Below are 14,570 nucleotides of genomic sequence, written 5' to 3'. Positions count from 1 at the left end.
TAGGGAATCAAATAAAGTTACCAATCAAGGATACGTCCATGGAGTTAGTTAACCATCCCTTGACAATAGCGTTGTCTGTGCGCCATTTCTGAAAGGTTGGGTCAGTCTGAGGAGGCTGGGGAAGCTCGCCATTAATATATCCCAATTTGTCTTTGTCGGAGATATACATCTCAACAACTTGAGACCAAAGAGCATAGTTGGTGCCGTCCAACTTGATGCCAATCGGAGCCCGGGAGTCTCTGTAGTTGAGGTCAGTCTGTGCAGGATTTCAACCATTCTGGTAGTCAATTCGGTGAGGGTAGGGTTGGATCATTGTTCCCCAGAAGGATCTGAGGTTTCTGAATCGGACATGGTTGTATCCACTGAAAGACGTCCTTGCTAATGGCGTCTCAGTGTCCAACAGACCATGAGGTCATAGATTGGCTGGCCAAGTCCTGCATAGCTGCATCCGATGTTACCGGAAGGAATGAAGAGAAAGAGTATATAATAAAATTGTTGAAGATGCCACGACCCAAGAGATCACCTAGGATAACGGAGAGAGGGTTCCCTTTTGGGTAATTTTCAAACCTCGTCTTCAGCATATACTCGACGTTATTCAGATTGGCTGAAATTGTGTTTTTGAGCAAATGGACATGGATGGTCTTGTTGGGAAACTTCTTGAGGAGATGGGTATACCAGTCGCAGAGATTGTTGAATTCAATCGACCAGCTCGCAGTGAGATAACTTAATGGTAAGCGGCTTGGATTGCAGGAACGACATTTCTGATCTTAGTGGTTCCTATCAGGATCAAGAGCAACAGATGAATGAGCTCGAGACGCAGAAGGCAAGGTAGACGAGTTGGTCACGGATCGATACGCTCTGATACCATGACAGCTTATGTATACGAAAGATATTGTTCTTCCCTTTTTTTCCTTGCATTCGTTCTTTACACTGAATGAGTAATATATATACAGTCCTATTCTATATTTCCTTATTGTACACAAACTACCGGTAAGAATTATCCCTTGGATTAAGGGATGACTAACTATGAACATGATAAGAATTGTCCCTTGAATTAAGGGATATTCTTCTAGTTTGACAGCTCACGCAAATATCAAACGGGCTCTTTTTTTGTTCATCTTATCATGATAGATCAATATAACAGAGGTGTGGGCAGCTCTAGTAGCTTACAAAGTCGCTTATTCTTTTGGGGGAAAGAATGTCATCATAGAAGGGCGATTGTCAAATTTTCATCAACAATGTGAAGGGTTGGGAAGTACCACCCTAGATTGTTAAAACCACCATTGAATATTTGATTTTTCTTAACTTCGGGCTGAATGCTATTTACTGTTTAGAGAGGCGGATGGAACGTATGTTGGCTGGCTAATTTGGGTCACCGGTTCAGTTTTAGTAGGATTAGTTATTTAGATTAAGAGTTTAATTACATTTGCTTTTGTGATATGTTGGGGAGAGACTCCTAGGGGTGGCAATTTTCCCAGTCCCTGATGTGTATGCGGGCTCCCCAACCTGATGGGGTTGGGTATGTGGGGTATATTTTGGCGGGATTGGGGTCGGGGATGGGGCTATCCTTGAATCCCCGATCGGGGGCAGGAACGGGATGGGGAATGCAATCCCTGCCCCAACCTGGCCCCGATTAATATATATATATATATATAATACTATATTATTTATAATATTTATAATATAATAATATAATATTATATATTATGTTATTATTCATTTTTTATTAAAACTTAAAAAACACTCGAAGTGTCGAATCTTCAAGACTTCGACAGAGAGACTAACAACAAAGAGAGAATTCTGAACCCATAAGGGCCAGAACCTAGTCTTCTTCTTCCTTCGTCTTCGTCATCGATTCGCCGACCACCATCACTATCACCACTCGCCTGTTGAACATCAGACGTCGTCGGACCTCTATCATCGTCGACCACCAATCTACCACTCAATGAGGAGGAAGTGGAGGAGAAGTAGAAGGAGAGAAGATCTGAATGGGTTTTCGGCAGATAATCTCGACAGATCTGAATGAGTTTCTTGGTAGATAACATGGAGATCTAAATGGTAGTGCTTTGGGTTTTGGTTGATTCTTTGTTTTTTTTTTCCTATTTTCCTTTTTTTCAGTGGAGGAGTTGGTGGCTATTTGTATATTTTGGAGCTCTGTGGTGGCTATTCATATCTTTTAGTCTGTTGATTCTTTGCATTTGCTCCAGCTGTTATAGGGCTAAGAATCTGGATTTTGTAGTAGCCCTCGGGGATTTGGGTCCCCGACAGAGAATTCATCCCTGTTGGAGTCGGGGATGGGGGAGGATTCCTTTTCCCGACAGGGATCAAGGACGGGGATGGGGGGTGATTTGGGGATCGGGGTCGGAGATGGAGAATGTAATCCCTGCCCCAAAGCCGCCCCGTTTCCATTCCTAGAGACTCCTACCTGCTGTGTAGCCACTTTTTTCATTTATTATCAAAAGAAATCACACACGGTTTATTGAAGTTGTATTTACACCATTTTTATAGAAATTATATTTACATCAATTATTGATGTAAAACGTCGTAAGTGGAGTTTACATCAGTTTTAGATTTTTAACTACACTCCATCCAAATGCTGACAAATATAAATCAGAGGGTTTTAATTATGCCGATCAGTATTTACACAACAAACAAAGACAACCTATATGGTAATAAAGATGAGGGTTACTTAGTCTCTTTTAAGAAAGGATTAGTGATTATTTGTAAACCAAACAACATACCTAGAGTCCTTTATTAGCTGAAGGTTCCAAACATGAAAACCACAAAATATGGTGGCCACTTGAATCAAAAACCAACTCATACTAACCTTTTTTTTATCACCCCTTTCTGTTCATTTTGTATACAGATTTCTTAGCTTGTGTAATATATTTTACAAATTTTTTCTAACAAAATCTCATCGGTCAGTCATTCTCAGTGTAAGGAGCATATCTGCTGCCACTACTGTTACGTCTGTCCTTTTTATTATCTCTAAAGTTCAGTTCGGAAGGAGTATAAATAAAAATATATAATGTACAAATACATACAAAATAAGGTTTTGCATTCTACAAATTTATATTTGTATTCCTTCCAAATTAAGTCTAATGATACATTGACAAGGGCAGTGATGAAAATAAGTTCAAAACATCATATCAACTGCTTTGGGTGTGTGTGCGGGGGTGGGGGGTGGGGGGTCACACAAGAGAGTAGTGCAATCAGGGGTTTCAATTGGACCGAATCCATTTCAATGAATACTTTGAACTATTTTAGACCAATCCAATTCAATGTTTAGATGCCTGGTTTATTCAAATTGATTTTAACTTAGATTGGCTCTAACCCAAACCTAGTCCATTGACACATGTATTCTTATCTTCTATCAATTGACCATATGTTGGTTCAATCCAACCCAACATAAATCCATTGTTGATGGACCAGGTCCAATCCAATCTAATAAATACTTGGGACTATTAAATCAAAACTGGTACAGTTCAATGTCTTATTGGCCAGTCCAATCTATTCAAAGTAGTTTTGATTTGGATAGGGTCCAATCCAAAACTTAGGGCCAGCAATCTTGACCCCAACCCATTTGACCCACCAACCCACTTACCCATACCAACCCTATCTATTGGTGGGTCAATATGGGTCGAGCAACCCATTAGGGCCAGTGGAAAAGGATTAGGATGGATTGGGTCGAGGGTACCCATTAGGGTCAGGATGGGTTGGGTCGCACGGGTCAAAGTCAACTCTATTTATACTTGCCAAATCACAAAACTAGAAGTTGTAGTGATTCAAACTCAAGCCTCTTGGTGCGCCAATGTCTCATTACACTTCCAAACCACTATGCCACATTTGATTTTGAGAATAAAAGTGAAATAAAATGGATTTTATTTTTTGTGTTCACATGCAATTTTATAAAAAAACATTTTTACAAAAAACAATTTTATAAAGTAATTTTTTGAAAAGGTTGAAAGTACTTTTACATGAAAGTGCTTTTACGAAAGCATAAAGCACTTTTATGAAAACACTTTTGCAAAAGTACTTTTACATGAAAATACTTTTATTAAAGTACTTTTATGAAAGTATTTTCACACAAAAGCACTTTTACGAAAACAATTGTATGAAAGCATAAAAACACTTCTATAAAAGCACTTTTACAAAAGTATTTTTACACAAGCACTTTTGTAGAAATACTTTAATGAAAGAACTTTTATAAATTAAAGGTGCTTTTATGAAAGTACTTTTATCAAAGCACTTTTATAAAAGTTGTGCATTTTTTTGTATTTGCTGCAATTTTTCTGTTATTTTCTGCATTTTTTGGTATTTTACTGCAATTTTGCAAATTTCTTGTATTTTTCAATATTTTCTAAATTTTTTGGTATTTTTCTGCATTTCTACAAATTTTGGTGCTTTTTGCATTTTTGGTGTTTTCATGCATTTCCTATAATTTCTTGGCACTTTTTGCGTATTTTCTGATTTCTTTTTTGCAAAAGTTCTGAATTTTCTATACTTTTTTAGTATTTTTTTAGTATTTTTCATCATTTTTGGTATTTTTTGTATTTACAACAATTTTTTCCCTGCAATTTTTCTTCAATTTTCTGCATTTATCTACAATTTTTGCATTTTTAGGTATACAGGTTTATCTGACTCGTTTTTTGTCACATGGCAGTCTTGAGAGAGATTATTCTCTCAAAATTTATTATTTTGCATATACGGGCCATCCCGACCCTTTTTTTGTATTTATAAGTGAGAATAGGTAGGTTAGTATGGGTGAGAGTGGTTAAAGGTTAATATGGATGTGTTAAGTGGGTCAATATGGGTGGGTTAGGGTTAGGGTGGGTTATGATCCTTTAACTAGGATTGGTTATGAGTCATTAGTGGGTTGGTGGATCAATATGAGTGGGTTGATATTCAACCCTTACCCAACCCAATCCACCCATTTACCACCCCTAAACCAAAACCAGTCTATTGACACCTCTATACAAGTTCACATTTGATGCCTCAAATTGATGAATCACCAACAAAATAATAGCACTTCTCAATTGTTTTGTTGACCAAGCCAATCAAAATGTATGTATATATATATATATAAATGACCATTCTCTTCCCCTCCCCTTGGAATGAGAATCCATCCATTCAAGTCAATTATGATTCTAATTTTGATTCCAGCCTATACCAAACAGGCCCTTAATAGCATTAACCTAATTCTACCAGTTAAGCCAAGCTAGTTTAAGAACCCAAGCACTAAGGATTTGGGTTTTGGAATACCACATCATGGTGCCACACATGGTTTTCAAAACCAAATCGGACAGTCACATAAAAAAACCGGGAACCAATCAGGTGACTGGTTCTGTTTTACCCAAAATTGGATTTTTGCCAAAAACGTTGATTTGGTCAACAAATCACTGATCCAGATGGTTGAACCGTTTAAACCGTTCAACGGTTTTGACCGTTTTTATTTTTTTTATCAGAACAGGCCAATTGTTTGGTTTGAATGGTCGGACCATTTGGCCCTGGAACAGGACCCTAACCGGTTCATTGTCCGGATCGATTTTAAAAACCTTGGTGCCACATTTAGGGGATTTCACTTTCACATATGATGTCATTGCCTTTGCCTTGGTTGAACAAAAACCTTCTGCATTGTGAGTGTATGCCACAACCATCCAATTGAAGGTGGATCGGCCAATGTAAGGTCTGTTAAGGTAAAACCCACGTGTAACCGGATTATTGGAACCAGTTGGGGAGGGTTCATACTTCATGCTTTGAATCGATCCGGTTCAGTAACCCTGCTAACACAAACACAGAGGGATAGGGGGGAGAGAAATCAACTGAGCTCACATCGTCTTCATCATTGCATTGTGGTTGCAGAAAAAATTCTGCAATCACGAATAACAATCCACCACGTCATTTAACGTAATGGAGCAGTGGAAAGGAATATTTAACGGCCGTTTTAACTGAAATGAATAATTTATTATTTTGTTAAAATTTGAATACCCGCCAAACCTTTTTATCGTTATTAGGTTACCTCTTTCTTTCTCTGGCTCGTCATTCCCCCTCTGCTCCTCTCCTTGTTCCACCGTTCACCGGGGATGGTTGTGCCACCGGTACATACAATCTCTACCGGTTGGTATCTCTCTCCTTTTTGTGTTTTCTTCTTCCTCCCTCTTCGTCCAAATGGGTAACCCAACACGCCAACTGGAACACTTCTTCTTCCCTTTCCCTCCAAATCCGCAACCGCCTTCATTTTCTCCAAAGTTCCAAAGTCATTTTCTCTCCCCTCCTTCATTCTCCTTCTCCGGTAAAGCAGCATGTAATAAAATAAAACAAAATAGGCCGAAGTTAGAGCAAATCATTCATTCTTCTTCAACCCAGCACTCATCGCCGAACCACTACAAGCGCAACCACCAGTGGCTTGAGGACCACAAACATTTTTCTCTCCCTAAGTCCGATAAATAGTATTTGTTTAAGAACCTTAGATATTGTGTCCTAAGTTTTATTCTTTTTACTTTTTTCTCTTTTCTTTTCTTTTTTTGTGCTGAAAGACATTGTAAAGCTTGCTAGGTCTTCTCTATCTCCAACCGTTCTTGTATTGTCCAACATAAATGGCTTGTATTCTCTTTGATACAACTTTAGTTTTAGTTGTTTTCAACGAACTTGAGACTGGTAAGAAATAGGGGGTTGTCTCTGATTGGGGGCTGAGGTTCTTGGGTCAATGGATGTTAATAAGCCATCGTGGAATGCATCCTAGATAAAAAGAGGACTCATAGTCCATAGAAATAATCAACTTGGATTTTTATTAATGGATAGAAATAACGTAACTGATGAAGGAAGATTTGGCCCGACCTCTCTATTATGTGACACGTGACAGGAACAACAGTTTGGCAAAAGGGGCCAAGCATAGGCGAGAACAAGGGGACACAATTCGCCGAATTGACCCTTGTAACAGCTCGAGATACATTTTGCCGAACTGACCCACCTTGTAACGGCTCTGGACACACTTCGCCGAACTGACCCTTATAACAGCTCGGGATACACTTCGCCGAATTGACCCACCTTGTAACAGCTCGGGATACACTTCGCCGAACTGACCCACCTTGTAACAGCTCGGGACACACTTCGCCGAACTGACCCTTGTAACAGCTCGGGATACACTTCGCCGAACTGACCCACCTTGTAACAGCTCGGGATACACTTCGCCGAACTGACCCACCTTGTAATAGTTCGGGATACACCTAGCCAAATTGACCTGCCCTATAGATACCTCCGAGCTCAAGACCGCCTCGCTCAGCACTTCGCATCACCTTCTGGGCACCAAAACCAAACAAGTCGTACCATGCCTGACACTAGGGAAGTCCGTGCCCGAGGGCGCCACGCCTGACTGACTTGGGATCTGACGTTTAGCGGCAGCACTCTAAACGGCCACCTGCCACCGCCACTGACACTGCCATCTCCAATTAGAAAAACGGTTAGGCAGTGACGGTTCTGTCTCAGCAGAAAGGACGACGGCCGAATTGACAAGCACAAGGGTAATCATACCCGACCTGACAAGGGCCTCGGGACGAGTGCACGAAGTGACTATAAGAGCCCCCTGCCCCCCGACAACGGAGGTATGCAAACTTCGTGTTATCTGGTATTACCTTGCTTTTGAAGGATTCTAACTTGAGCTTCGGAGCCTCTACACCGGGTTCCCCCCGGAGCTTTCCCATCTCCTCCGTTTCAGGTTCCCTGCTACCCCGTTCGGAAGCAAGGCAGTGGACAGCTAAGACTGGCCGGATTGCGCTCCATTAATTGGCGCCGTCTGTGGAAACACGCTTCAAAAAGCCTCCCTCCAAACTTCGATAACCCCTTTTCTTCAAAAAACCCAACACTCATGGCCTCCTCCAGCAACACCAGACGTGGCACGAAGACAAACGCCACCAGGGAGCAACTTCAAGTCCCCGTAGTGTGCGTTGGACAGTTCACCATCCCCCTTTCGGCGAATGGGATCCCCAGCTTGAACGTGCCACAAGCAGCGGCACCCATAAACCCTCCTACCACAGGCATCCCCTTTCCTCTCCCCATTGAGACAACCTTCACTGAACCAACTGCCGTCCCCCTGGCAGCTAGCCAAAACCGGTTGGAGGACCTAATACAGTGCATGCGGGCAATGCAAGCCCAAATGCAACAGTTCCAGTAGCACCAGCTTCACCAACACCAAGTGCTGCACAACATCTCCCAGTATCACTATCAACAGCAGTTCCCCCAACTGCCACTGAACCAACCACTACTTCCACCTCGCCACCCCGCTCCGAGGCCGGTCAAGGCCTCCCCGCAGGATGGACGCCCCCACCAGGCGAAGGCCTCCCGGCCCCAGAACCACCCTAACAGCCAGGCCTCGTCCCCAGGCCGAAGAGAGAAAAGTGTCATCCCCGCCTCGCAACCCGCGGGCGGGTCGGGAACCTCACCTGCGAGGTCGGCACCCCGGCGCTCCAAGCCCGAGCTCCCGCTCACCGAAAACCGATTCAGCGCCCTGGCGGCAGACTACCAGCATTCCGGGCCCATCGAGCTCGGTTACACGGAGGCCAGCAGCGCCAGTACAAGGCCCGCTCAACGGCGAAGGCGCCGGCGAAGTCGCCGAACCGCCACCCGTGCCTTGTCAGAATTCAGAGGCAAAGACATGAGCTCGGGCGAGGTAGGGACTGCCCCGGCTCTCTCCGTTCCTTCCCCCCTTGCATCGGAACTCCTAGCGGTCCCCTTACCCAAAGACTTCAAGCTCCCACCTCTGGACAAGTACGACGGGTCCTTCGACCCCAACGACCACGTTGACGCCTTTCAGTAGCAAATGCACCTCGCTAGGGCCAGAGAATCGTGCATGTGCGTGGCCTTTACCACCACTCTCAGGGGGGTAGCCCGCACTTGGTACAGGAACCTGGCCCCCAGGTCGATAAAGTGCTGGGCCCAATTCGTGCAAGTCTTCACCACACACTTCGTCACCAGCCGACGGTGCCCCAGAACAGAGGAAAGCATCTTCGGAGTGGTCCAAAGAGAAGAAGAATCTATTCGGGGCTACATCAAGCGGTTCAACGAAGCATGCTTGCAGATACCGCGGTTGGACCCCGCACTGCAGCTCGCGGCGGCCAAAAGAGGGGTGACGCACAAAGATTTCAAATGACACATGGTGGCCAACCAGCCCGCAACCGTGGCCGAATTCCTCAAACTCGCGGATAAGTTCATGAGGACAGAGGAAGAAATCAACCAATGAACCGAAGGCGGGAATGAGAAAAGAAAGAGAGAAGGCGAGCTCTCCAACCCGGTGAATAGAAAAAACCCGACTCGGGAGCCGAAGCCGAACCAGTCATTCCGGGCCCCCCTAGCAGTTCGGACGGACTACACGCCGTTAAACACGGGGCGGACAGAGATCTTAATGACGATCAAAGATGCTTCATACGTTAAGTGGCCACCTCGCCTAAAGGGAAATCCGAACGAGAGAAACAAGAATTTGTATTGTAGTTTCCATAGAGACCATGATCATAGCACCGAACAGTGTAATAACCTCCGGGACGAGATAGAGGGGCTCATCCGTCACGGATACTTGAGAAACTTTGTATAGCACAACAATAACAATAAAGCAGGTCGGCAAGGGGAGCCTGAAAAGGATGCCCCCGAGTCTAGCAACAGACCTGCCGAGCCGTTGTAGAAGCAGCCTCCGGAAGAGAGGCCAGTTCAGGGAACCATCCATGTAATAGTAGGAGGTTCGGTGGTAGCGGGGTGTACCTCGGCAGCAGCCCGGACTTCAGTTCGCGAAGCGGCCCTCAAAGAACGGAACCCCCCAAAGAGACCAAAGACCGAAGAGCCAATCTTTTTTACGGAGGATGACGCGCGAGGAGTCCACTACCCCCATGATGACGCGCTTGTCACTAAACTAAGGATCAGCAACTTCGAGGTTAGGCGCGTACTCGTAGATTCGGGCAGCTCAGTGGACATCCTCTTCAAATCAGCATTCGACCAGCTGCAGTTACAGAGGAGTGAGCTGAAGCCCGCGAACACTCCCCTGGTGGGTTTCAACGGAGAGGAAGTCAGACCCCTCGGAAAAGTAACTGTCCCTGTGGAAGTCGGCACATGGCCTTGTGCGGTCATACTCAACCATGATTTCCTGGTAGTCGCGACCCCCTCCCCATACAATGCCATTATAGGGCGGCCGATCACGCATATCCTACGGGCGACGGTCTCCACCTACTATTTGGCCATGAAGTTCCCTACGGACTTCGGTATAGGGGTAGCGCGGGGCGACTAGCTCGAGTCCCGCAAGTGCTACGTTGCTGCCCTGAAGGGAAAAACCAAGGCGGCCGACGAACTCGAACTGGAGCGGCCTACGGAGCAAGGTGAGGAGCGAATTACGCCCACGGAGGAAACAGTCACAATCCCGACTTCAGCTACGGACCTAGCTCGCACACTAAGCATCGGAGCAAGGTGAGGAGCGAGTTTCGCCCACGGAGGAAACAGTCGTAATCCCGACTTCAGCTACGGACCCAGCTTGCACACTAAGCATCGGAGCTTCCATCGAAGACCCCCTACGAGCCGAACTGGTGAGTTTTTTACTTCAAAATTTAGATATTTTTGCTTGGTCCGCGGCCGACATGCCCGGCATTAGCCCCAGACTGATAACTCACAAACTTAATACTGACCCAGTAGTCAAACCCGTTAGACAGAAGAAACACAACTTAGCCCTAGAGCGTTGGAGAGCAGTCGACGAGGAGGTCGAGAAGCTCCTCGCAGTAAACTTCATAAGGGAAGTCCATTACCCGAGCTGGGTGGCCAACCCGGTGTTGGTAAAAAAGGCAAGCGGCAAGTGGCGCATGTGCGTCGACTATACCGACCTGAACCGGGCTTGCCCGAAAGATTGCTTCCCCCTCCCCAGAATTGACCGCCTAGTGGACGCGACCTCGGGAAACGAGTTGCTAAGCTTCTTGGACGCCTACTCGGGCTACAACCAAGTTAGGATGGACCCATCCGATGAAGATAAAACCAGCTTCATAACCGAGTTTGGCCTGTATTGCTACAAAGTCATGCCCTTCGGACTAAAAAATGCCGGCGCGACTTTCCAAAGACTTGTAAATAGGCTATTTCGGCCCCTGATTGGTATGAAGATAGAGTGCTATGTAGACGACATGGTCGTCAAGACTCAGTTTTCACAAAAATTAATACAAGACTTAGATTCTGTTTTCCAAATCCTACGTCAGTTTAGCATGAAGTTGAACCCCAACAAGTGTGTCTTTGGTGTCACCTCGGGCAAGTTCCTAGGCTACATTGTTAATCGGCGCGGTATTGAGGCCAACCCGGACAAAGTAAAAGCCATTCTAGATATGAAACCACCTCAAAAAGTAAACGAGGTTCAAAGGCTAAACGGCCGCATAGCCGCTCTAAACCGCTTCTTGTCTAAGTCAGCAGACCGCTGCCTACCCTTCTTTAGGGCAGTCAAAGGCAAAGGGTTCGAGTGGACCCAGGACTGCCAGTTCGCGTTCGACGAACTAAAAGTTTACCTCGCTAGTGTGCCAACCTTAGCCCGGCCCGAGGTGGGCGAGGTCTTAGAACTGTACCTCTCGGCGAGCGACCAGGCGGTCAGTTCGGTACTGATAAAAGAAACAGACCGGCTCCAACGACCCATCTATTATGTTAGTAAAATTTTGCAGGGAGCAGAGGCAAGGTACCCAGAGATAGAAAAACTAGCATACGCCCTAGTAATAGCAGCTCGGAAACTCCGCCCATACTTCCAGGCTCACACCGTCATCGTCCTAACTGACAAACCTCTTAGACAAGTTTTACTCAAACCCGAGATCTCCGGTCGACTAACGAAATGGGCCATCAAACTCAGCGAGTACGACCTCCAGTACAAACCGAGAACCGCTATCAAGGCCCAAGCTTTGGCAGATTTTATCGCCGAGTGCACTTTCAGCCACAAAGCCCCACTGGTCGAGCCCGAGGTCCCCAGTTCGGGCGAACCCGGAGCTCCTGAGCCCATAGAGTCCGAACCCCGTGAAGTAGCAGCCAGTGTGGCATCTCTCCTGGTCAGGCGAAGCGCGAACTGGGATGAGGAGCCCTGGATCCTTAACGTGGACGGTTCCTCGAACCGGCAAGGCAGGGGAGCTGGAATAGTCTTGTGCGGCCCAGGCGGCACAAAATTAGAATACGCACTACGCTTTGAGTTCGCGGCATCCAACAACGAGGCAGAGTACGAAGCACTGATCGCCGGGCTGGACCTAGCGCGAAAGGTAAAGGCAAAACACTTGGTCATCTGCAGCGATTCTCAGCTCGTGGTAAACCAAGTTAACGGCGAATATGAAGCACGCGATCTCTCCATGATCGCATATTTGGCCAAAGTAAAAGAAGCCCTGCTCAACTTCCGGTCACACATCATCAGGCAAATCCCGAGGTCAGAAAACACTGAGGCCGACGCCCTGTCCCGGTTAGCCAGTACGAGTCACAACAATATGAGAACTGTGTACACAGAGGACTTACCTCGGCCTAATATTCTCGGGGGGACAGAGGAGGTCGCTCCCGTCTCAGAAGCAGAGCGGAGCTGGACCGATCCACCCGCGAGCTTCCTGATAGACGGAACCCTCCCTGCAGAACGCAATGCGGCCAAGAGGGTGCAGCGCCAGGCGGCCAAATATGTCATAATAGACGAACGGTTATACCGACGGTCGTACACGCTCCCCTATTTGCGTTGCCTGCGACCTACCGAAGCTGAGTTCGTACTCCGCGACACTCATGAAGGCCTGTGCGGCGGACACTTGGGGGGTAGAGCACTCGCCCAAAAGGCACTTCGACAAGGATACTACTGGCCAACGATGAAGGCAGAAGCTATCGAGTTCGTCAGAAAATGCGACAAGTGTCAGAAACACGCTAACATCCACCATCAACCCGCCTCCGACCTCAAATACCTCGCCAGCCCGTGGCCCTTTGCACAATGGGGCATCGACCTCCTAGGGCCATTTCCACCAGCAACAGGCGGAAGAAAATTCTTAGTTGTGGCAGTAGATTATTTTACGAAGTGGATAGAAGCCGAACCTCTGGCAACTGTTACGGCTCGAAACATACAGAACTTTTTCTGGAAGAACATAGTATGTCGGTTCGGGTTACCTCGGGTACTAATCTCCGACAACGGCAAACAGTTCGAGGATATCAAGTTCCAAGAGTGGTGCCAGAACATGGGGATTCGACAAAATTTCACATCAGTCGCGCACCCACAAGAAAACGGTCAGACGGAAGTTATGAACAGAGCCATCTTACGCGGATTGAAAGCACGTCTGGATCGAGCTAAGGGATTGTGGGCCGAAGAGCTACCAAGTGTCTTATGGGCTCACCGAACTACCGAAAAAGCAGCCACGGGAGAAACCCCCTTCAACCTCACCTACGACACTGAAGCAGTAATCCTGGCCGAAATCGAAATACCAACGTTGCGATTAGAAACATATGACGATCGGACCAACCTCGACCTACTGGATGAGGTAAGGGACCTCGCGCACATCCGAACACCGGCATACCAGCAGCAAGTAGCTTGCTACTACAATAGCAGAGTTAAGCAACGAAGCTTCCAAGTCGGTGACCTGGTCCTTCGTAAGATTATGGTGCCCGAACCCGGCATGGACAAGCTTGGACCTAATTGGGAAGGGCCCTATAAAGTAAAAAGAGCGCTCGGGGGCACATACGAACTCGAAACTTTGGAAGGCAAACGAGTACCTCGAACGTGGAACATCGTGAACTTAAGGCGATACTACTTATAAACCACCAAGTGAAGTGGACGAAATCAGGCCCTATGTGCCACAAGGCAAGCCAAGAAGAACTTCGGCGTAGACAAACAAAGAGCACATTATCAGCTCGGCAAAAAATCAGTTCGCGGCATAAAAGACCGCGGAAATTTAATAACCCAGCAAAGAAACAGTTCGAGGAAGATGAGCAAGGGGAAAAAGACACTCCATTGCAAGAAACAATACATTGGCAAAAAAAAAAAAATTACATGTCTGGAGCCACTTCTTCGCCATCGGAAGGCACTTCAACAACACCTGAAGGCCCTGCCTCTCCTTCAGAGTCCGGCTCGCCATCGACAGCATTGGCCATCTCCTGAGTTATACGTGAAGTGGTTATGGCACTTACATCGAGGTCGGGGTACGTATTCCGGATCATCCACCGGATCAACTTGAACCCCCTCTTGTAAGAGTCCACCATCAGATCGTCAAAACGCAGAGAGGCAATGTAGTCTTCAACTGCCTTCTTCTTGGCGTCTTCAATGCCTTGGGAAAAAATCTGCGTTCTCTCCCTGATGTTCTCCTGAGGATATTCGACTTGATGCTGCAAATCCAACTTCAAGTCCGCCATATGCTTGACAACTACCCCCATGGCCTCGGCATCACGCTGAGACCTCACCTGTCTGGCCATCGCGACGCGAGCAGCCTTTTCGGCAGCATAAGCAGCCGCCTCAGCAGCCCGGGTATTTGCCTCTGCAGCACGGAAGGCTTCTTCAGCAGCATGAGCGGCAGCCTCAGCAGCTCGCGCCTGTCGCGAGCTCCTCTCCACTTGGGCCGCCAAGGCATGAATTG

Source organism: Nelumbo lutea, chromosome 2, assembly GCF_056320005.1.
Source record: "Nelumbo lutea isolate HS-2025 chromosome 2, American lotus-T2T, whole genome shotgun sequence".
In the NCBI taxonomy this organism is placed as follows: domain Eukaryota; kingdom Viridiplantae; phylum Streptophyta; class Magnoliopsida; order Proteales; family Nelumbonaceae; genus Nelumbo; species Nelumbo lutea.
The sequence above is the reverse complement of the archived record's forward strand: the minus strand, read 5'-3'. Positions refer to the sequence as shown.